The sequence below is a fragment of the Stegodyphus dumicola genome, chromosome 3, assembly GCF_044657685.1.
Source record: "Stegodyphus dumicola isolate Sdum_Otavi_A_Nest chromosome 3, ASM4465768v1".
Lineage (NCBI taxonomy): Eukaryota > Metazoa > Arthropoda > Arachnida > Araneae > Eresidae > Stegodyphus > Stegodyphus dumicola.
The window spans coordinates 150,337,578-150,360,325 of record NC_140770.1 but is presented as its reverse complement, the minus strand read 5'-3'; positions in this window follow the sequence as shown (position 1 = coordinate 150,360,325).

Here is a 22,748-nt window from a genome sequence, read left to right as displayed (position 1 = left end):
TCTGTAACAGAACCTTTAGAAAAACAATAGTTCTTAGTAAAGCTTCGTTTGAAACTATTATTCCGTATGTGTAAAAACCGTATAATACAGGAAGTTTCGCATCTTCTGTCATTGCCATTGTGAGACACGGAATTGCAAACATACTGAAAATCATGCACGTAAAGAAATCGGCTGTGAATTTCTTTCCAGGAATAGTGATTCCTGGTAGCATGTTTAGTAATACTGTCAGTTGCTGCCGTTTCTGACGCATTTCGTAGTACGTAAGGTAGTTGACAATGTAGGATATAATGTAAACTATACCACGTCTGAGTTCAACTGAGCATTCAATCTGAGCAAATATTATCTGTGTAATAAAATCTATATTAGTTAGGAGCATCAAAGCTCCAAACATTTTTGCTGTATGTCTTCGTCCTCGTGTTGCGTCAGACTGTTCAACAAATCCCGACCAACGAAGGAATTTGAAGAGCAAACCATACTTTTGCAAGACGGGATAATCGTCGGAAAGATGCGTTAATTTATTCGACGTCCAAAAATTCGCCATTTTGGAATGTAGTCTGAAAAGATCCTTTGCGTAACAACGAGTGAAGCGAGATATTACTGCTTATGTTAATCTGAAATCAATTAAGTAAATTAAAATAGGAATCAATGTATTTTTCTGAGAATGTTGTTTGTGTCGTATTAACACAACACATCTTCAATCGATAACACTGTTAAAAAGATTTTGGTTAAAGAATTAATTTATTAAATGTGATGGAAAACAAATAAATTTAGAACTGAAGGTCACGGCTTTCACAAAACTCTTCGGAACACTTTTTTTTTTTTTTTTAATATTTCTTATCGATATAGTTTATTAGATTTTAAAGATCAAGCCTAAGAAACTGAGAGAGTATGGACACAAGACTGCCAAAACGTTCAGCGGTCATTTATGTATCATTGCACATTAAAGGACTAAAGCTTAGAGGCCTAATATCATATATAGTAGCATTTATTTTATGTTATATTTATAATGTAATGCTATTATGTGTGTAATAGAAACACATCTTTTATTCACGAGATACCTTTTATTGTTATATTTATTTATCATCTTGAACTGGTATCAAAACCGTTGTACACCCTGCATAAACACACACCATAAAGGGACAAGTTGTGTATCTCCCGTTTTACTGAGCTGATTGATGAAATTTAACTTGCGTTTTTCATGTTTCGAAAGCGCGACTCAGGTTATATGTTAGATTTATATCTAACATTATTATAATATATGTATTCTTAGACACAAAATCGGACTTTTTCTGAAATAGCATACCTAATTTTTCGACATTTCGATTCTACGACTGAAATTATGCCTGAATATTAGATTGTGTAAAATGTAATGAGGAATTTGCCGAGAAATTCAAAAATTTGTCTTGGCGAACTTTCTTCAGTTTGCGCCAAGAATAATTCACTTGAAAGAAATTTTTACTTTGTAAGGATAAGGAATAGGGAACGTGTGGCACTATGCCTCTACCACACGGTTAATTAGTACAGCACCACGTCCACCATGATCTAGAGAACCCTTAAGACAACAATAATTCAAATACGTGGGTACATAATTGAAAATGAATGACTGATTACAAACAATTGTAGTGTACCTTGGCAATAAAATTGTTGCATTTGTGTAAATAACAGGTTACGATACATTTAACATAATACGATGTAATTAAGAAGTGATATGTGTTATTGCATAAGACTTCTAAAAAGTGATATATAATTATACTTAATACATGATACAGCGCGGGGATAAACTCCTGAAGAGAAGTCAAACATGTAATTATAGAGAGATTATAATATTATAAAAATACAATACAGTATGATAAAAATGCAGTATAGGATGATAAAAATACCGTAGTTTACACAGATTATAGTAATGATGAATACAAAAATATGGACTAATATGTTTGCAGTAAATTACATTGAAAATATTATGTCAGTTAAAAATAGATGTGCACATGACATAATACAGTTTAGAATAGTTTAAATACATAGATGTTTAAATTCATAGACAAAAATAGATGTACATATGATACAGTTTAGAATAGTCTAAAATACACATTATAAATCCATTAATTAATGAAAAATGATGGATAGAAGTAATGCAAGGCAGCATATAAATACTATGTTGAATATAATTGCATATGTATTGATGATATTTTGTTACAAAACATTTTAGACATTTGTATGAAATGCCTAATAAGTAATATTAATACAAAAGATGTAGCAAGATTGTGTGATACAATAAGTAAATACATATGGATATACTATAGAATATTATAACAGATTGTATATATTAGGTAATGAAGTATAATTGTGCAGAAGTCATATATTCCGATTCGTACGGAGCTTATATGCAGAATAAAGTTCTAAGATGGTTGACATAAATCCAAGTTTAAAGAAGAGAACTTATCAATGATAAGCACTTAATGTGCGAATTAAGTGGCATTGCTTTATCAAGAATTTCGAAAAGGCTTGCCGATTGGTGTTGGGAAAAGGAATGTGCAGTTCTGATATCAAAGGAGAAGTTGTGACGTAATAATTGGGTGTACCGACCTCCCCGCAGCTATATATGTCAGTGTTACTGATGCCGTGTCTTGCATAATATTGAAGAAAAGGCCCATGTCCGGTAATGTAACGAACTAAAGATGCAGAAGAAATGTTTCGTTGTGTGTTGACGTTCGAAAGATGGTAGTACGTACGTCTGCCAGTCAGGCTATTGTCTCATTCGTTTTGCCATTGACTTAAGGCCTGGAGTTGCAATGTCTTCTTGAGATGGGATGTAAGCCACTGTAAGCTTATTTGTACGTCAGCATGTTCGGAGGCTGCATCTTTAGCTAAACGATCAGCAGTTTTTACTTTATAGGTACAGGTAGAAGCTAGGCCAGCACCTCCGTAGTACCACAGGTAATTGAGGTATTGCTGAACCTAGCTAACTGTTAAACTTTCCACCCCAATTTTGAGGGAGAACACCCCGGGGTGGTCCGAGGATCTCTGCTCCTCATATTTACCATCAACCCCTTGAGAGGACTTTCTGAGACAACTGATTTTTGGTTTTAATAGTGTACAAATCATACTGAGAAAAGACTGTCCTTGAAAAGTTCAACAACTAATGCTGTCAAAAGTCTAAATGTATGAACAAATGTCCTTTCTAAGACGGACGGTGTAATAAGCAAGTCTGTGGGGATCCCGTCCATCAGCGTTGCATAGAAAAATGAAATTATTGGAACAATAAATTAAAAAAAATTAAATAAATATATTTTAGTAATATATGGAGATGAATAAGCATTAGATATGAGAAATATCCAGTTCGAGTCCTTGGATATGTACCGGGTGATCAAAAAGTCAGTATAAATTTGAAAACTTAATAAATCACGGAATAATGTAGATAGAGAGGTAAAAATTGACACACATACTTAGAATGACATGGGGTTTTATTAGAACCAAGAAAAAGTTCAAAAAATGTTACGATTTTTATGCAGGATGGCGCTCCACCCCATATTGCTAGACGCGTGAAAGATCTCTTGCGTGCGTCGTTTGGTGATGATCGTGTGCTCAGCCGCCACTTTCGTCATGCTTGGCCTCCCAGGTCCCCAGACCTCAGTCCGTGCGATTATTGGCTTTGAGGTTACCTGAAGTCGCAAGTGTATCGTGATCGACCGACATCTCTAGGGATGCTGAAAAACAACATCCTACGCCAATGCCTCACGATAACTCCGGACATGCTTTACAGTGCTGTTCACAACATTATTCCTCGACTACAGCTATTGTTGAGGAATTGATGGTGAACATATTGAGCATTTCCTGTAAAGAACATCATCTTTGCTTTGTCTTAATTTATTATGCTAATTATTGCTTTTCTGATCAGATTATTGCTTATCTTATAAAACCCCATGTCATTCTAAGTATGTGTGTCAATTTTTACCTCTCTATCTACATTATTCCGTGATTTATTAAGTTTTCAAATTTATACTGACTTTTTGATCACCCGGTATAAGAACGACTCTGATTTTGACCCTAAGGTGTCTTTTCTTTATTAAGTATTAAGTGGTATTAGATTGTTGTTAGGCTTAGTAGTAGTAGTAGTAGTAGTAGTAATGGAGGACGTGGGCACCATTCCTCTACCATTACGGTTAATCGGTTCTGCCCACGTCCGTCCTTGTCTAGTATTTATTAATAATTCTAAAATTTTACATTGCCATATGTTGTGGCTGATTTACAAATAAAGTTTATACAATAATTGTATTCACATTATTAACATAACATAACTTATTACATAAATTTTGATTGGAGAATTTTCTCTAATGAATTTCTTCCTTTTGTAATTTCTTTTTATTTTAAACAGTCTATATATTATTTCGTTACCGTGAAATTTCTCTTTTGTTATTTGTACCATTTCAACTAGAATGTTGTCTTTCCATTTTGCTGCAGTTCTTTCATGAGTTTCTCAGTTTCAAGGTATTTATTGTATTCTTCGTATTATACCTTATAAATTGTGCTAATGTCTTAAGAAATAGTACATTTTATTTCGAAAGTTTTTCGTCTCTTCCTTTTGTATGTCACTGAATCCTATCTGTCTTTGATCACACCGAATCAGCATGGTTATGCTTTCTCGTAACTTGATTTTCAAGTTTATAATATCTTCATGACAATTTAACTACCAATGCGTCATGCCTTCATAATAGCGAAAAGTCAGTATTTATTTATCGTAATTTGAATGCATGTACATATTAAATGCATGTACATTTTAAATATAATATATATGATAGATACTTTTTGCTAGAAATTAATTACTTTTTCAAATTATGAGCACTGATGTTATTTGCTTTACTCTATTATAGATTACACTTATTACTTTACTTCTTTATTTATTATAATATTACATCTTTTTTTTTATAACTTGTTATATGAAATTATATTACTTGACATAAGTTTGTGCCCAATTTTGTTAGGATGTATGTAGTATTTTTGTGACTTTTTTGCATTGTGTATTTTTTGTTTTTACTAAGAATTTACCGAAAGCTTGAATATTTGTTTACCGTCTGTTAGATTACAGTCAAAAATATAATGATCAGGGTCCCCCCTTTCGCCACATATGCAGAGATCCGTGGCGCACATGCCTCTGTCATGGAAGTAGGTGGGGAAAGGATACTGATTCAGATACTGTGATATACTGATTCAAGAACATGGCCATAGTGCAGTGTCTCTTTGTCAGTTCTTGAGGGCCCACCAGCGGCCGAGCTGTAAAGTCGCTGAGCACTGGTAGTTCGGTCCGAGGTTCGAATCCCGCGAACGGGCTGGCTGCATGGGCGTTTTCGTGGTTTTTCCCATGTGTAACGTGTGTATGAGCCAGTTTCCCTTAGAAAGTCCTCCACGAAGGCATCACTTCCCTTAGGCAGATAGCCCTCGTGTGCTTTGCCGTAATTAAATACACCACTACACCACTTTGTCAGTTCTTGGGAACAAATCGTGGACTCTTCTGCCTTGCAATACAGAATCCCATTCTTCTTGCCACTTTGAGTCGATAATTGCAATTAGTGTAATTTTTATGTGGGACTTGGGCCACGGGACATGAACCACCTCACTGTTGATGTTAGTCGATGCATCCAGTTTTTACTTTATGGTAATTTGTTTTCCTTTTATTTTTTTCCAATGTGCACGAGCGAGAAAGAAGATGCATCTTAATTTTCAAATAATTTTAACAAAAGGCATAACCACATTTGGCGTTATTATCGCTCATAACAAATACGACAAATTTCAAAACGCGTCAAACTATAAATTCACGTATACCTTTGGAAATTTTGAATAAAAACCTTTAAATTTTTGCTGGTATGCTTAGCAATACATCTACTTTAAGGTGATGGTAAAAATTTGTAGATTGCACTTCAAACTTTTTCTCGGAAAATTTATAAAAATTACTAAATAATATAAATTTTAAAAACAAATCGTAAAATAGCTGCGAAATTTTATTTGAATTCTTTGCAATTAAATAATGAAGCATCTATTACGTGTATTTAAATATCTTCCTCGCATTGTGAAAAAACGACGGTACTTAGGGCCAGCAGATTTTGAACAACGTAGTCCCACCGAACAGGGCCGCCTGGAAGCTGGAATTTGGAATTTATATTTCATATTTTATATAACTTTAATGAATTTTTGATAAATAAACTCAACGATTTGAAAGCGAGCAGTGGCAACACTGCACGGAATGAAATATTTTTAACTCCAAGCACGCGAAACTGTCTGTTGAAAATTCTAAAGATATGCTGTTTCTAAATATTTGGTGATTTTGACATTGAACTGAATTTTATGGGGTCTAAGGGCGAAGGACATTATATTTAATAAATAAAATTTAAAAAAGCTTAAAAAAGAGGACATGGAAAGAACATAGCTTAAAAATGTTTTAAAAGAGGAAAATACTAAAAAAAATTGCATATGCCTTCAAAATTTGGGCTTTGTGTATAATTAAATAAAGAACATGCGAGATACAGAAATTTATTTTATTATTTCGATCTGTTCCGTTAAAAATACTCTTAATTTGAGAAAAAAAAACGAATTTTTCCGATGTCACTAGAGATGTCAGTCTCTTATGGAGAAGCATAGGTTAGAAGTATTGATTAGAAGCATATTATTTACAGAAGAATGCAACGTGAATTAATTTGGTTGGGAAACCTTGTCAGAATTACACGGATAATCTTCAACGAAATCAACTGGGTTTTCCTTATTTTGTTACATTTGAAGAATTAATCAATTGTCTGATAATCCAATAATTTTATGAACTAAAATATTTTGCGGCGATAATTGATCGCTAAAATAATGAAATTCAATATGATTTAAGTATAAAAATGTAAGCGAGGTTAAGCCTTTCTGTAAGTCATAACAAAAATCTATTCAGAATCCATTTTTAAATCCATTTTACAATCCGTTTCAGAAAAAAAGAGTCCTTTATTCTGTCCGTACATACAGATGTCACTCAAAAACATCGTTCAAATGGATTCGAGAGGTGTCAAAATCGATATTTTCTTTGAAATATGATACCTGATTTTTTTTTTCAATTACAATACTTTCTTTACTTAGCACAAAGAAGTAAAAAAGAAAACTCTCTTTGAATGCAAATAATTCGTACATGAATTATAACTTGAATTCAAATACAGTTTCTTTTCATAATGATAAATTAGAGATCAAAATTCTATATGAAAATGCAAATTTATTTTATAAAAATTTAAGATATCGATAATTTTTAAGTTGATGACATCGACAGCTAACTTAAAACAAAATACTTTCATAGACAGCATGTTAAATGTTTTCGTGGGAAATAAAATATTTTCCATGAACAATAAGATTCCTTTTACCTTTTTATGATGCTTTCCATACATAAAAGAAGAATAAACTTGAGATACATTGAGTAAATGAGGAAACTTTCCTCCATTTTATTAACCTTTATTAACCTTTCCCGACGAATGGATTAAATTACAATAAGTTGAATAAAAGAGAAATAACTTTTCGTTTATGGGAGTCTTATTTTCCTTCGCTTAAAAAATTAAAGTTTTCATATCCGAAAACTTAAATGCTTTCTATTATTGCAGATTGTATTGATAATGCAAAACCCTGTGAATGCAACTGTTGAAATTAATAGCTAAACGTTTTAGAATATTGTAAAGGAAAGGGAAAACTGCGCTTTAATAATAACGTTGCTTCTCCTAATTTCTTCAGTCTGACTTCAAGTCGCTTGCAACCAACATGGAAATCAGTTTTATTTTTAATATTTTTCACCTCTAATGGCAAGTACTAGCTATTATAGGCGTTGGCCTTTACTAACGCCGGAAGCGGTGGTCACGTTATTATGGAAGCACTTAATAGGTGGGGTTACCGTTGTCTCCTATTAAGAGACAGACAATTTGCATGCATGCGTTCTCCGGGATTCGAACCCGGGCCTTCGGCACCGCAGTCAGAGTCACTAACCATTTTCCCCTCTGAGCGACGTTTTATTTTTAATAATATTTATTCCGAGAACATATTCACTAACTTTTACCCACAATTTGATAAATATTTCGCAATTAATTTACCCCATAACAAAATTCAGAAAAGCAAAATTACGTAATTTTCCAAATTTTCTTTTTTCCCCTTAATTCTCAAAAAATGAATTTTGCTTATATATCAAGATTAGCAGTGTAAGAAGTATTAAAAATTCAAAAAAAATAAATAAATAAATAAATAAATAATTATTAGTAAAATTTCAAAGGTTTTAATGTAACAATGCGAGGATTAATTTCATTTACTGGGAAATGAAGAATTTTTTTCTCTTAAAATTAATTACCAGAAAGTGAAACCCTTTTGAAGAAAAATTTCGCGTTTCTCTATATGCTTTAAAAAGCAGTTCTTTCAAACGCAAGGCACATGGTTTGGTAATTAGTGGAGGTTGATTTTACGAATGGTTTGATTCAGTCTCAAATCATGAACAAAGCATATTTGTAGTATTAGCGGAATAGGGACATTTAATAGCTATCAACTGAAAACCTCCCATAAGTTTAGTATTAGCAGAAGAGCGTTAGATGACTCATGGCCAAATTTGCAAAATCGGCTGCCAGTGGCTACTCTTAACTAAGTTATGAAGATATGCCACAAGCAGTGGAATCGATTTTTATGTTAATTGAGCAATCGAATGTATAAACAAACTGTCGAATTGAAAAATCAGTTTCTTTGAGAAGTGAAGAAATCATTGCTCTTGGTCGATCATTCCGTAGTATTATGTCCTCGCTGTCTTAAAAGTTAATTATAGCTTTACGGGTTTTTTTAAAATCTATTTGGAGAAAAGAGCATACGGACTAATGTACGGACAGTTGCTTGTTAAGCTTTTGACTGGAATGGTCAAACCCATCGATCATTTCGCCGCCTTTCCAGGAAAATATTTCACAGGATGCCGCAAAATTACAAACATTCATCCCGGCTTCAGGATTCGAAGCCTTTTCGAAGGAAGATATGGCGGCCGTGTCCGCTAACCATCATACCGAAGAAGCTGGCAGTGGAAGAGAATATAAATAACTATCGCATTTCCTCGAGCCTGTTCTCGTGGTGAGCGATTAGCCAGTCCAGCTAGTTAATGGAGAAGATCCATGATTGAGACCTCAGCAAGAGCACAGTTCATTTTTCGTAAATTTGTAAGTTCTCTAAAAAGACTAATAGTTTCTACAAAAAAAAGTCATTGTTCTCTTTAAGCATAAGAACCGCAGCATTATACACTTAAAATTACGTGAATACCAAGGACACTTAAAATACTGGCGAGTTGAAAGTTTCCTTGAGGGGTTTGTGGTAGAGAAAGTGGGGTAGGAAATTCTTGGATCTACTATCCGCAGTGCTCTTCGTTAAAATTGGGATGGGGCTTTCCCGTCCTGAGTTGTTGGCATCCGTCCACCTTCAGCAACGGTCTTCGTGTTGAAACGGCTAAATGACTGATGGTTATTAACCTTTCCCGAAGAACGGATTAAATTACAAATGTTCTGACGTTTGAAACAACGGCAATGCAATTCAGACTTTAAGTCTATTGCATTTTAGTAAATGAAAAATCGAGAAATAATTCTAAGTCCTTACTGAAAGTATATTTAGAAAACTAATACCTTTGTAAGTTGTAATATTCAGATTGAGGGTTATGTCCAAATCTCTGACTGCAGCTGCACTATTTGGAGCCAGTTCATGTTGTGTAAGACTACTATACTCTTAACGGCGGGCAAATAACTCAAGGCTGTACATCTGCTCTTTCCGATCTTTTTCCCCGCACTTTTCTTTGCAATTCTACAAAGTAGATTGTTTCTTTTCTCTTATTTCATTATTTTTTCATTTTTTCTTCTTACATCCCTAAAAAGAAAGGCTCGAACTATTATTAAGTTTAAAATACAGATTTCAACAATTACCAAAATCCACAAGTCAGAATTTTTAGCACCAGAGGTGATATTAGTCTCAAACCTAACATTTTTGTCCGTATCACTTTTCATACGTTACCCCAAAAATGTTTCCGGCATGAATTATTGTTAAAGAAATAATATAGCAAATACAACAAATGTATGGCAACACAAACAAGAGGATGTTGCCATCAAATATTATTGCCATGTATTAATTTTAAAGAAATAATATGGAGAATATAGGGGAAAAGTATGGTAATATTTAAAATTTTATCAAGAATTCTAAAGATAACCGATAGCCGTTTTTTAAATCAATTTTCAAGATACACTTTGTTGCCACTCGGGAAAGTGTAAAATATTTAATTTTTCTTTTAAATTTAATCTGCCTATTATTGATTAATAAACTAAACGATTTAAAAGCAATAAACGCAGTTTTTAATCTAATTTTATTAATTACCAGTTGTACCCGTGAGTGAATGAGTGCACCGCTATGATGGCTTCCGACCACGGACATGAACCAAACGGAATTATATACTGTCACGGCGGCGAAGACTCGAAAGTAATAAGGTTGAATACTACATACTAATAACAGTTTTTACATATTGATAACTACAGGCACTAAGCGTTATTCTGGTTATCTGCTTTAAGTTCTGAACATTTGAAACATGATATTATTCACGGTTGTTTCTGCTTAGGCAGTGTCTTGAGATTTTCTCTATTTTATCAAGGGCTATTCTGTTTTTGAGTGTGTTAGACGTCCACATTGCCCATTCAAAGTCCGCTGGTTTCTTCAAGTGCCAGGTTCTTGTATGTGCACAATGGAAGTAATAATGGTCCATGTCGCCTTCCTCTCCGCATTCGCAGAAAGGAGTATCCCTAAGTCTGAATCTGTTCAGGTATACTGAGAATGGTCCATGACCTGTGAAGAACTGTGTTAGGCTAGCACAGTGGGTCTTTATTTCCATGTTAACTTTTGGCAGTAAGCGAAATGTCCTTCGTCCTACCTCTGCCTCTGTCCATCTACTTTGACAATTTTGTAGCAGACTTGTCAAAGTTGTTCGCTTAGTATGAGACCAAGGAAGTTTAGTTGGTCTTTCTGATATATCCGTGCAATTGGCTGCCTGCTTGGCCAGTAGGCCAGCGGCTTCATTGCCTTGAATCCTTGTGTGAGCGGGAACCCATTTTAAAGTGGGTTTTTGCGAAATAGGCATTGTCAGAAGCTGTTTCTGAATTCGGTATACCAAAGGACTCCGGCTGTTTTGACTTGCGATAGCCGCCAGACTTGATGCCGAATCACTGAGTATGGAGAATTTCTCCTGTTGACATGTGTTCGCATATCTAATTGCAGCACTGATAGCTAGAAGCTCTGCTTGGTATACCGAGTTGTTCAAGCCTAGTTTCCTTTTCCACTCGAATGTTACAACTCCATTTTCCAGTTTACAGAAGGCGCTGCTCGTGCCGTTCTCAGTTTTGGAGCCATCTGTGAGAAGGTTATTACTGTTCCTCTGAATTGGTTGGTCGTTTATGCTGATACCGTCGGAGAGATTAAAAGCTTCTGGATGAAAGTTATTGCAGTTGTTTTGCTCCTCGTAGTCCGAGTGGTGATAACTTTGACCCCAGAGTGTTGAAGTTTGACCCAGCCTGGTAACCCTTACGATAGGTGCCTCCCTTTCTGGTGTCTTCCTGTTTGCGCGAAATCATCAATCTTCATTACCCCTCTTCCAAAGGGGTTCTATAATGGGGGGGGCGACTGGGCTTTGGCCTCCTCCGAAATGTAGAAAAGCAAAAATTTTTTAGATTTAAAAAAATAATTTTTAAAAGAAATAATCGAAAGATATTTACGAAGTATGAGTCTTTGTATATCTTTGCATAAATGAAGTACTGTATTTAAAAGGGAAGAGATGTTCATGCTCTGCGATGATTTTGGCAATGAACTAAAAGATCGTTTCCTAAAGTAAAAACAGTATTCTTCCGAAATTCTGCATAAAGGTGAATTATAATAAAATCTCCGAATATATATTCGTTGCGAAAAGAAAGGCAGATGAGAAGAAAATATACCTCGAATATCAAGGCAGCTTCTGAGAAAGCTTTGTCCTAGCCAAAAGAAGCTTTTTTGTCCTAACTGTAAATTGTCAAAGTCATAATTCAGAAATATAGCATCTGAATCTCGATTGAATGGACTTGCTTCACTTGCATTCATCGGAATATCAATTGTCAAAGGTAAATTTGTTAGTTTCAAAGATTTAATTCAGAAATTCCAGAAGCATAGCGCACGATTCAGCAGTGATTGTATATATTTATCATACTAATTTAAAATAATTAATTATGTGTATATACTTGTTAGTAATTATTGACAGTAAATATAAATAGTTAAAGAGTATATTTTAAATAATTTATTTTTATATACACATCTGTATTTGTATATAATGAAATTGCTAATTATTAATGCTCTTTTTCTAAATCTCCTATTCATCTAGCTTCTTTTTTAAGAGAAACTGTACTTTGTGAGTTACTTTCAATTCCAACTGTAAATGCGATTCGCAATTTAATTTATTCGTATGGTGGCAATATTAAAAACTTCAGAAACACTGGTTCAATAGTTGTAACTGAAGAGTATGTACAATCAGCTTCTTTAAGGCAAATATCAAACGACTTTAGTTTACTCTGACGATGGATATTTAAAAAGTGGAGAATTCAAGTATTCATCAAATATTGCGATATTCTGATAACCCCTTAAAATTCGTGCTTTCGAAATCTCTGATAATCCCTTAAAATGCATGCTACGATTAGAAAATTTAATAAATTTGATTACAGTGTGGCGTTATTAGGTATAATCAATGCAGCAAACGTGAAAAATATGCAGTGCCCTCCCCGAGTCTCGAACCCTGGACCTCTCGAATACACGCCCGAGTATGCTTCAAATTAATCACGAAGGCATGCGGAAAGGAGGCATAAAATACCTTATAACTAAAATTATCAATTTAATAACAGAGAAAATTCAACTTTCCTTCACACTTTTCCAGGCTTAGGACTGGTAGTAAAAATACTGGCGTGTTTAAAAGTTGTGTGATGTTAGTCACTTTCCTTAAAAAAAAAAAAAAAAAAAAAAAAAAAAAAAAAATATTATTAAGTTAATTTTAGAGAAAATTTTCATATGTCTTAATCGAATTTTTGTAGATAAGAAAGAGATAATAAGCACTTTCTTATATTTTATGATGAGTAAAATTCTTGCATAATACATTGGATTCTTTACTCTTTTTTGACCATACTTGTTTTCCTTCTTTTCCCTTCTAAATTTACATAACAACGAGCTATAAAATAATCACTTTCTTTAGCTTCGTTTTTCAAAAATTTTATCAGTTCTAGAGTTTTAGGATGGATTTTCCTAATAACAGAATTTAATTTATGATGCCATCCTTCAACAATATTATTTGTCCTGTGCAATTTTTCATTGCTATTCCACATCTGTATAATTACGACGTCATTTTCAAGCCACTGCTCAACAAAGTAATCATAAACTGCCTCTAATCTTGCATTACGAGGTGAACTTTCTTGTATGCACAGCCAACCATCATCGACACATTCCGCGGGTATGTATGCAAGGGATCTAATTTCTTCATTATGCCTATATTCGTTAACAAGTCCCAAATCTTGAATCTTTCTCCACAGACACTGATTTAAGTGGAAATTGCAACTCTTATATTTAAGGAAGGAAAAATAGTGTTGACGTGGTACGGTAGGCCCTGCATACTTGAAGTAGCTGCTGTCTCTGAATAGAGAGCAGGGATCTTTTCATATGAGAGGTAAGTTCGCCACCCCAGATTGCTGCTCATAAGTTATTACTCTTTGTGTAATGGTTCTATGCCAAATTTTTAGTAGCTTAGATGAGATACCCCATTTATGTGAGAACATGCGTCTCATGTTGTTGCTTAGGATGCTAATTCGAGTCTTAAGATTCCTGACATGCGGCATCCAAGAAAGTCTGTTGTCGAGTAATAGCCCAAGATATTTCAATTGGGAAAAACATTTTACCGGTATCCCATGGAGTTTAATGCTTAGGTTGCATCTTAGCTGCCTGCTGCGTCCTATGAGCAAAGCTTTAGTTTTTTCTGCCGAAATCTGAAGCTTATGTGCTCTGGCCCATTGGGAGAACAGATCAAGACAGTATTGAGATCTCATTTCGAGGTTACTCCTTCCTGCCACAACTAGCATAAAATCGTCCGCATAGGCTATGATTCGAGCGTATTCTACGCTCTCAAACTGACGAAGTGCCGAGTTTACGACTATATTCCACAGTGTTGGTCCAAGGCATGACCCCTGTGGGCACCCTCTAAAGACATTCTTGACATAAATGCCGCTGTCTGATGTTACTTGTACACTTCGATCTTGAAGGTACGAGCGAAGGATGGTAATAATGGCTGTTGGGCAGGCCATGTTGTGCAGCAAATTTATTACGTCTGGCCACCAAAGGGAGTCAAAGGCTCCCTTGATGTCAATGGCTATTACCAGTGAGTGTAAATTGTTATCCTTGTTCTGTTTGATAGTGGCCATTAAGTCTTTTATGGAATGTTCAGTTGAATTGCCCATTCGGAATCCATATTGGTTGGGATGCAGGGCGTTGTTCCTTTGCAGGAAGAAGTCCAGTCTGTAAAGAATTACTCTTTCCAATACCTTACCGAGCGCTGGCAGTAGACAGACTGGCCTGTAAGATGAAGGTTCTGCCGGAGTTTTGCCTGACTTTAGGAATAACGCCACTTCCGCTAACTTCATATTTTTAGGAAAGTACTGATGTTTCCAGCAAGCTGAAATGACCGCAAGGAATAGTTTTGGGAATTCCCGGTGTATCTCTCTAATGATGATATTATCAATTCCATCCGACCTGGAGTTTTTTGAGTGCCAGAGTACGTATGATGTTATCCACTTCCATTTGAGTAGGAGGGGGTTCGTCTCTTCTGGTAACTTGGCGAAATTTCATACTGTAGGTTTTTCTCGCTTCTTCTTGATCCTCTAAGAAATCCTCTTCATCATGACCAGGAAAAACTGCATTTATGGTATCACTGATTACTTCGATGTTGGATGAGGCAGTACTATTCACCATAGGCGAAAGGGTCGTAGGACGGAACACCTTGTTATATGTTATCTTTTGAGTAGGTCCAAAGGCTTTAGTGACATTACTACAGTAAGTTCTCCATGAGATTAACTTGGCCTCTTTAATTTTTCTTTTATATAAAGCTCTGGCTTTATTGTATGTTATCATTTTGAGTTCCCGTAGTTGTACCCGTGAAATAACACTAGCCGAATTTCATTAAAAGCATTAAGCATATATGTTTTTTTCTTTTTTATAGTAACTATTTTAGGCGGCTTGTGAAACGGAAGCTTTGAAAAGGGAAACGGATAAGAATAGTGATTAGACACAAAAATGAGGCTCGAGAATAATAGCTCTTCTGGACTAAAACAAAACGTATTGCAACACTTAATACTGTGTCGAGTTTAATTTGGTTTATTTGATCATGACAAAGCACACTAGGGTTATCTGTCTAAAGGAAGGCATACCTCCATGGAGGATTTTCTAAAGGAAATTTGTCCGTGGCCAAGTTACATGTGAGGAAAATCATTAAACGCTTATGAAGTCAGGTCATCATCTGAAATCGAGCTCAGGTCGAACGACGAGTGTGCCTCTCGGGCATAGTAAGCATACTGTAGTAAGAATTCTAAAAATATGCCGTTTTTTAAAAATTTGGGATTTTGCAGTTGAATTCTATCTGGCGTAAATGCAAAGAAAGTAATGCTTAAGGTTAAAAAGATTTTTTTAAAAATTGTTTCAGAAGTCAGTTCAAGAGCAGATGTATAAACTGTAAGCTCAACGAGTGCATAAAAAACTTCTAAGTCCTTTGGTATGACTTGTGGGATTAAGAAGTACAGAGTTTGGAAGATTCTATTCATTCTATGATTAAACAGGTTTTATTTTTCAAATCTCATTACCAGTATGATCTACGATTAAAAGTAGTGTAATTTTTTTTTATCATTTAAAAGGAAAGATTTAAAAGAATTCTCTTAGATCATTACAATCTCACCGTAAATACATAAATTTTTACTTGATTTTTTAAGAGTTCCTTCATTCAGTTATCGCAAATGTTCTGTCATATATTACACTGCCATATATTAAACTAGAAGTGCAATATTGTAAAATCTTTTACTTTTAGGAGATTGCATGTTTTAATTTTCTTTCATAATTTATTTTAAAGATTTTATTTTTCTTTTCCATGCGTCTTTCATTCTCGAAGCACTTCGAAGACATTCTCAGAAAGTGAAAATTGAATAATTCTTCTCCAAAGTGGTTTTCAACATAAAATGAATTGACTTAGCTCTAATACATGGAATATTTGCTTTATAGGAAAACGATAAGTTAATTTACTGAGTGTAATCGATATATTGATTCCAAGAAGACTTTTTACTCGTACAATGTACAAACATCATAAACCCAGTTTTATTCAGGGATTTTAATGGGATAGAATATTTTTTCCAGGTTCAAGGAAATTCTAATAATTATTATTGGAATTAAAAAACTCACCACTAATCATTTATCAATCAATCAAAATCTGTTTTTCCCCCTTTCTCTTCTCTCCCTCACGCCGACTATACTTTATCGAGTATAATTCTAGTGTCAAGCGCTAATATTAAGATTCGCTGTACCTTGTCAACAGTTTTGAGCTTAAAATGAGAAATACGGAGTCTTCTGAAAAGAAAAGTGGCTACGATTCGTACGGATTTCTATTCAGAATTCTTTGCCTTACTGGTCTTATAGACGAAACCGTTTCTAGCAGACGATCTAAGATAGCTGCCTTCCTGTTCAGAATTTGCATTATCGTTATTTCTATTGATGTCACGGTACGCACTACCATATTTTTTACTGACAATTCTGATAGCTGGCAAACCACAATAGCTTATTTTGGTATGCATATAACGGCAATCATCACATATTTTATGTTGCATTTTAAACGGGAACAATTATTCGATTTGCTGAATGACTATTCCGATGTTTCAAACCCACGTGAGAAAAAAATAGTTACTTCCTTCATATGCACTGTAATTGGCGTGTTCATTATACAAGTTTCTGTACACACTATAATGCTTGACGATAAAACATTTCGTTTCTTTATGTATGGATATACGTATGAAAGCAAAACATTACAAAAAGTTTTATTTTCTTTCAAGTATTTTTTCTACCTTCTCATATATCCCACTTTCTTTAATTTAGTTACTGTTGTGTATTGTTTATTATGCCATCGGGGTGCTGGGTCTGTTAAACGTCTTGCCCGTGACTTAGAGAAGCTCAGCTTCTTGACATTTTCACCTCAAGAACAAATTCAAATTTTTAAAATTCAAGACAAAAACATTGATAAGCTGAAGAAGATTCAACGTGTATTTGCACAAGCAGCCTTTTTCCTCTGTGCTTTGTGTTCTGTTTCTTGTTTTGACATATTGGCGGTGTATTTGGTGAAGACTGAGGAAGTGCAGACAGTACCTTTGATAATGGAAGATTGTTTGGTTTTTTTAAGCTCCTCAACATCTTTAATTTTTGTAATCTTGTCGGCTGGCCAAGTTCCCATAGCGTTTGATACTCTGAGAGATATTTTCAACAAAATGTGTGACAACAGACTGTGCATCGGCTTGGAAAATAACATAGTGGCAAAAGAACTTATAAATCGACCTAGTTTTGTATTATCGGGTTGGGAAATTATCGAGTTTAGAAGAAGTTCTCTTTTAAGTGTTACCGGAGCAATATTTACATACAGTCTTCTCATTATGAATTTGAAAACAGCTGGATAAGCATAAGATTTAATGCTAGTTCATATTATTTTGCAGTGATTTAAAAAAAAAAAAACTTCCATTTTTAAATTTTTTTTTCCTATGAGGCTGTACATTTTTAAATTATTCTCAAAATTTTCTGAGATGTTCATAAAAGGGGCTTTATTTTGTATGTGAGCAGTTTAAAAAATGGTTACCATATGTTATTTTAAAAACTGGTCATCATTTGTGAGAAAATAAATCTTATTTTGTTCTCTTTGATAATTAAAGTTCCATCTGAAACTTGTGAGATGCAGTCAAATTGTACAAGTTAAACTTACCAAATCTGCGATGTGTTTGTTCAATGTAGTTTCTTCAAACATGAATTCACTTTTGTAGGAGAATTTTTCAAAGATTAAATGCTTCCAGTCATTCATTTCTTGAAATCAACGGAACATATGCTTTCGCAGTCTCATCTTCGGAAGGAAAATGACGGCCATGTAAATTTTGTTTCAGATTAAAAGATATTCAAACATCACACAAGGCAAGATAAAGAGAATCGGATGAATAGAGTGGACGTTCTATCACTTGACGTTCCAAGAGATACAGAAAGAAATTCAGCATCACCAAATCAACACTTCTTTGTCACTTAGGCTGAAAGCAAATGCAGGGACAAAAAGGAACTAGGAGGCTGATGTCATGGTCAAAGAAGCAGCTAGGGGCCAAAATGTATAAAACCTATCAGTGCTATGCTGTCATGCACCTCAAAAACTCATAATCAACAAATCTTAAGCTGAATGGCAGAATTGGTGGGGCAGTGCAAAATAAGGAAAAAGATGTATCAGCTGGTTCCAAAAGTAGAAACTGCACCCAGTTCAGTAACAAGAGAAATAACGTAGTTCAAATCTGGGTATGGGCTCTTTCTCACGTACTTTTATGCAAGGAATTTAGCTACATCAGCTCACTGTGTAAATGGAGAAAGAGCCAGCCCCGAAGACTGCTTATTTAAATGGTCGCTCATAGCTGAACGTTATCAAAAACTTCCAAACTCATAAAAGTGAAATAAATCCTTTCGTAAGATGGGCTACCAAGAACAAACATATCAGAAAAGGAAATTATAAGCATCATGAACTTTCTGTCCACAAGAAACACGAAGCTATGCAACACAGAATAAAACACAGCAACGCCTGGAGGGCCCCCTTGGGGGCACTGTTAAGTATAGTTATCAGGATAATTAATGGGGGCTGGACAATATCCATATTGCGTACGGTTAAACAATGGATCCATCACCCTTCACCATATCCATATCCATGTCCTTTGATGTGTTTTTGTCGGAGTAATTCGACTGTTCGTCTTGCTGAATGAGAAGATGTATTATCATAGTGAAACGTGGTCTTGAAGAATTTCTGAATCTTCAAAGATCCATACTTTATTTTCTTGATATATTGGAACGTCAAAAAAATGTATGTAGATCTAATCATTTATGATTTTAAAAATAATGAATTGTCCACCACCATTAAGTCATTTTAGTGTTTTTCTTTACGTAGTCTGACAAGCTCCGCTTTTTGGTATTCTGCTAATTTATAGGGGACCCAATGACGAACTAACGTTTTCATATGCATTTCTTCGTGAATAATTTTATGTAAGTAGTATGAAACGGACAGTTCAGAGCCAGGAAGGGATGCACGGTGCAAGCCAGCGGTCGAAGCTGATAAGGGGAAGGACCAAGATAAGGTGATACATTGGCAAGAGATTACCATTTATTGATTTAGCGGAGATTAATTACCTTTATTAATAATTTTTAGCCTTCGTATTTTACTTCGTTTTCCAGTTATTTTACTACGTATAATCGTTAATACCTATGTACCCTTAACGTCGCTTATTTTCAAATTTAATAACTGATTTTAAGGCCTTAATTTTAGATGTGAATTTTTAATTCTTACCGTATATTTTAAGCCTTTTATTTTCCTAGATACTCTGAATTTTACTTTATTTATTAAATCTTCTGTCCATTATACCACATTAAATTTCCTTAATCTTAATTGCATTGCTAATTTTTATTATTTCATTCATTTTACGCAGAATTTTTTCATATCTTGTCACCGAAAACTCTTAATTTTAACTTATTTCTTATATTTTACTAGCGTAATTATTCAGACACGCATTTTTATTTATTCTATTATTTAAGGTATAATTTTAGGTAGGTTTTAACTTTTAATACATTTTAACTTTCGTAATTTTTAGCGTACTCTAATTTTTAACTTGTTATGTTTTACGATCATATTATTTAACCAATAACCTTAATTTTAACTTATTTGTTACATTTTATAAACCTAAACGTAATTACTAAAATACGGGTTTTTTATTGTCATATTATTTAATTTTAGATATAATTTTGAATTTTTAGATACATTTCAATCTACATAATTTCGAACATACTTTTAATTGAAACTTAATTGCTGTATTTTCTGACCATATACATGACTTTTATTTAATATTAGATGTAATTTTTAACTTGTTTCTTAGTTTTTAGCTTACTCTGATGTATAACTTATTATATTTTCTGACAGTATATATGAAATTTTGCAGTAGCGCTTATTCCTGTATTAATGCATGTCAGAGCTCGTTGAAGGTGCCTGACGGCATACTGCGACTGGCTATGAATTTCCCAACATGTCCCACACATGGGATCCTTGACACTTAGCCGACGAGACACATAAACGACAAGACACTTAGCCGACACGGACTTAAACGGACTTAGCGGACACAACATTCTTAGTATCCTATATGTGCGTTTAATTCTTGTATAATTTAGCATAGTTTGATAGTATAATTTAGAATAGTTTAATATATAAACCGGCTAAATATCGTGCTGTTTGTTGTATACTGGCCAAATTGAAAAAGCGTTGAAATTTCTCGTCGGAAAATAGGAATTAATTTTCAAAAGAAAAAAAGAATTTTTTTTTAGCTAAGTACGACGGTCACTTTGTAGCATTTTAATATGGGATCTTTAACCCGCGCAGGAGCAGCATCGCGTATACGCGACGGAATGATTCCACTCCTACCAGCCCAGCGTCTCGTATACGCGACGCAACGATTCTACTCCTACAAGCCCAGCGTCGCGTATACGCGACATTAAAACGGAACGATTTATTTGAATTTTTAAAAGCCAATAAATAGAGCTAAGCGGTAATTGTTTTCACATGGATTGATTCATACGGCATTTGACCTTCATGTACTGGCATTAGTTTCTGTTTTGTGCTTCCGGTTTTGAGAGATTTATTGAAATAAACAAACTAGAAATCACAGCTCTTTATAAATTCGCCGGTGAATTAAAGGGGCACATGCGTTTTTGTTTATTTTGTTAGGATTTTCTTTGTTTTTCTAAAAAGTAACATCACAACATTATTACAGAAGGGGGAAAGACTATCAGCTTTCTCGACGCGTAATGCGTCTTGCTCGCATTTCTCAGGAAAGAGCCAACGTTTTTTTCTTACTCGATTTAATAGGTCATTATATGTAATGCCTTGAATGGTCATTATATATAATGACACAGGCATTATATTTTGGTATATAATGTATTTACTTTACATATAATGTAATTATATATAATGTATATATTGACGTGATCAGTGACAGATGTCCCGTCAGTGGGGGGGGGGGTGTCTTTCCTTGATCACTTTCCGGTCATCGTGGACGCTGCTTTCGATTTAGAAAAACAGGAAGTCTTCTAATATAAGCCTGATGTCACACAGTCTTTGAGGATGAAATATTTCTTAGTGTCTTTTGAAGTTTTGTGACACGTGTTGGGGTTATATTCAGTTTCATTCCGTTAGCCATGGCTTACTTAAAACCTTACTTAAAAACTTTAAAATTTGTCCAAAATCACCGGACACTCCACCTTTCCGTCTAACTGGAAGACAGTTTCCGAAAATTTACGTTGACGGAGGAGGTAATAAAGGTAGGAGAAAGATGCGTTGTGTGCGCTAAAACCAAGGAAAAGCGAAAGCAAACAACGCATTTTGAGTGCGAAATATGCAATGTAGAATTGTGTGTTGATTCTTGTTTTGAATTATTTCATACACAGCAGAATTTTTAAACTGGAATTTAATGACCTACAAATAATTCTTATTTAGTTTTTTTTTTTTTAAATTTCATATTTGTAAAATTTTTTTCATGTTTATAGTACTTATTTCTTTGTGTATAGTTATGATTTTAGTATTTTGCCGGTTTAATTTATTTCTATTAATGCGGTATTCTTTATATTAATACACATTAAAAACAAATACATTAAATACGCAACCTCAAAAATTGAACTCATAATATAAAAATGCTGATTTTATTCGATTTTTTTTTTTTTTTTTTGTAAAATTAGGCTTAACTGCTGAAAATGCGCGGGCCGGTAGCAACCCTCCATTTCAGAGGGTCCGGTCCCGTGACTGCACTTCGTTCTCCCGGCGCTGGGTTAATCCCATGCAGCATGTGTTGCGGTTGCGGACACAGCCGACGAGACATTTAACCGACACCAGTTAACCAACAGGACACTTAGCTGTCATGGACACTTAGCTGACATGGACACTTAGCTGAAGCTGACATGGACACTTAGCTGACATGGACACTTAGCCAACAGGACGCTTAACCGACAAAGACAGTTTGCCGACAGGACATTTGGCTGACAGGACATTTAGCCGACAAGAACACTTAGCTGTCAGGACATTTTCCCGACACGGACAGTTAGCCGACAGGACATTTCGCCGACAATGAGTCTCGCTCTTCCCACTGCTTTCAGATTTCTAATACTTTCACAGTTCATAACCTCTTTGCTCAACACATCATGCCACATTCGTGGCCAACTGCTCTGGTGTCCAACTGCGGTTGTGGACACTTAACCAGCAGATTTAAACGACACGTGCATTTAATCGACTCGAACAGTTAGCCGACAGGACAATTAGACGACAAGGCATTTAACGGACAGCACGTTTAACTGACAGCAAGCAACATCAACAACAAAAAGCGACAATATTGTAGTAAATGTTT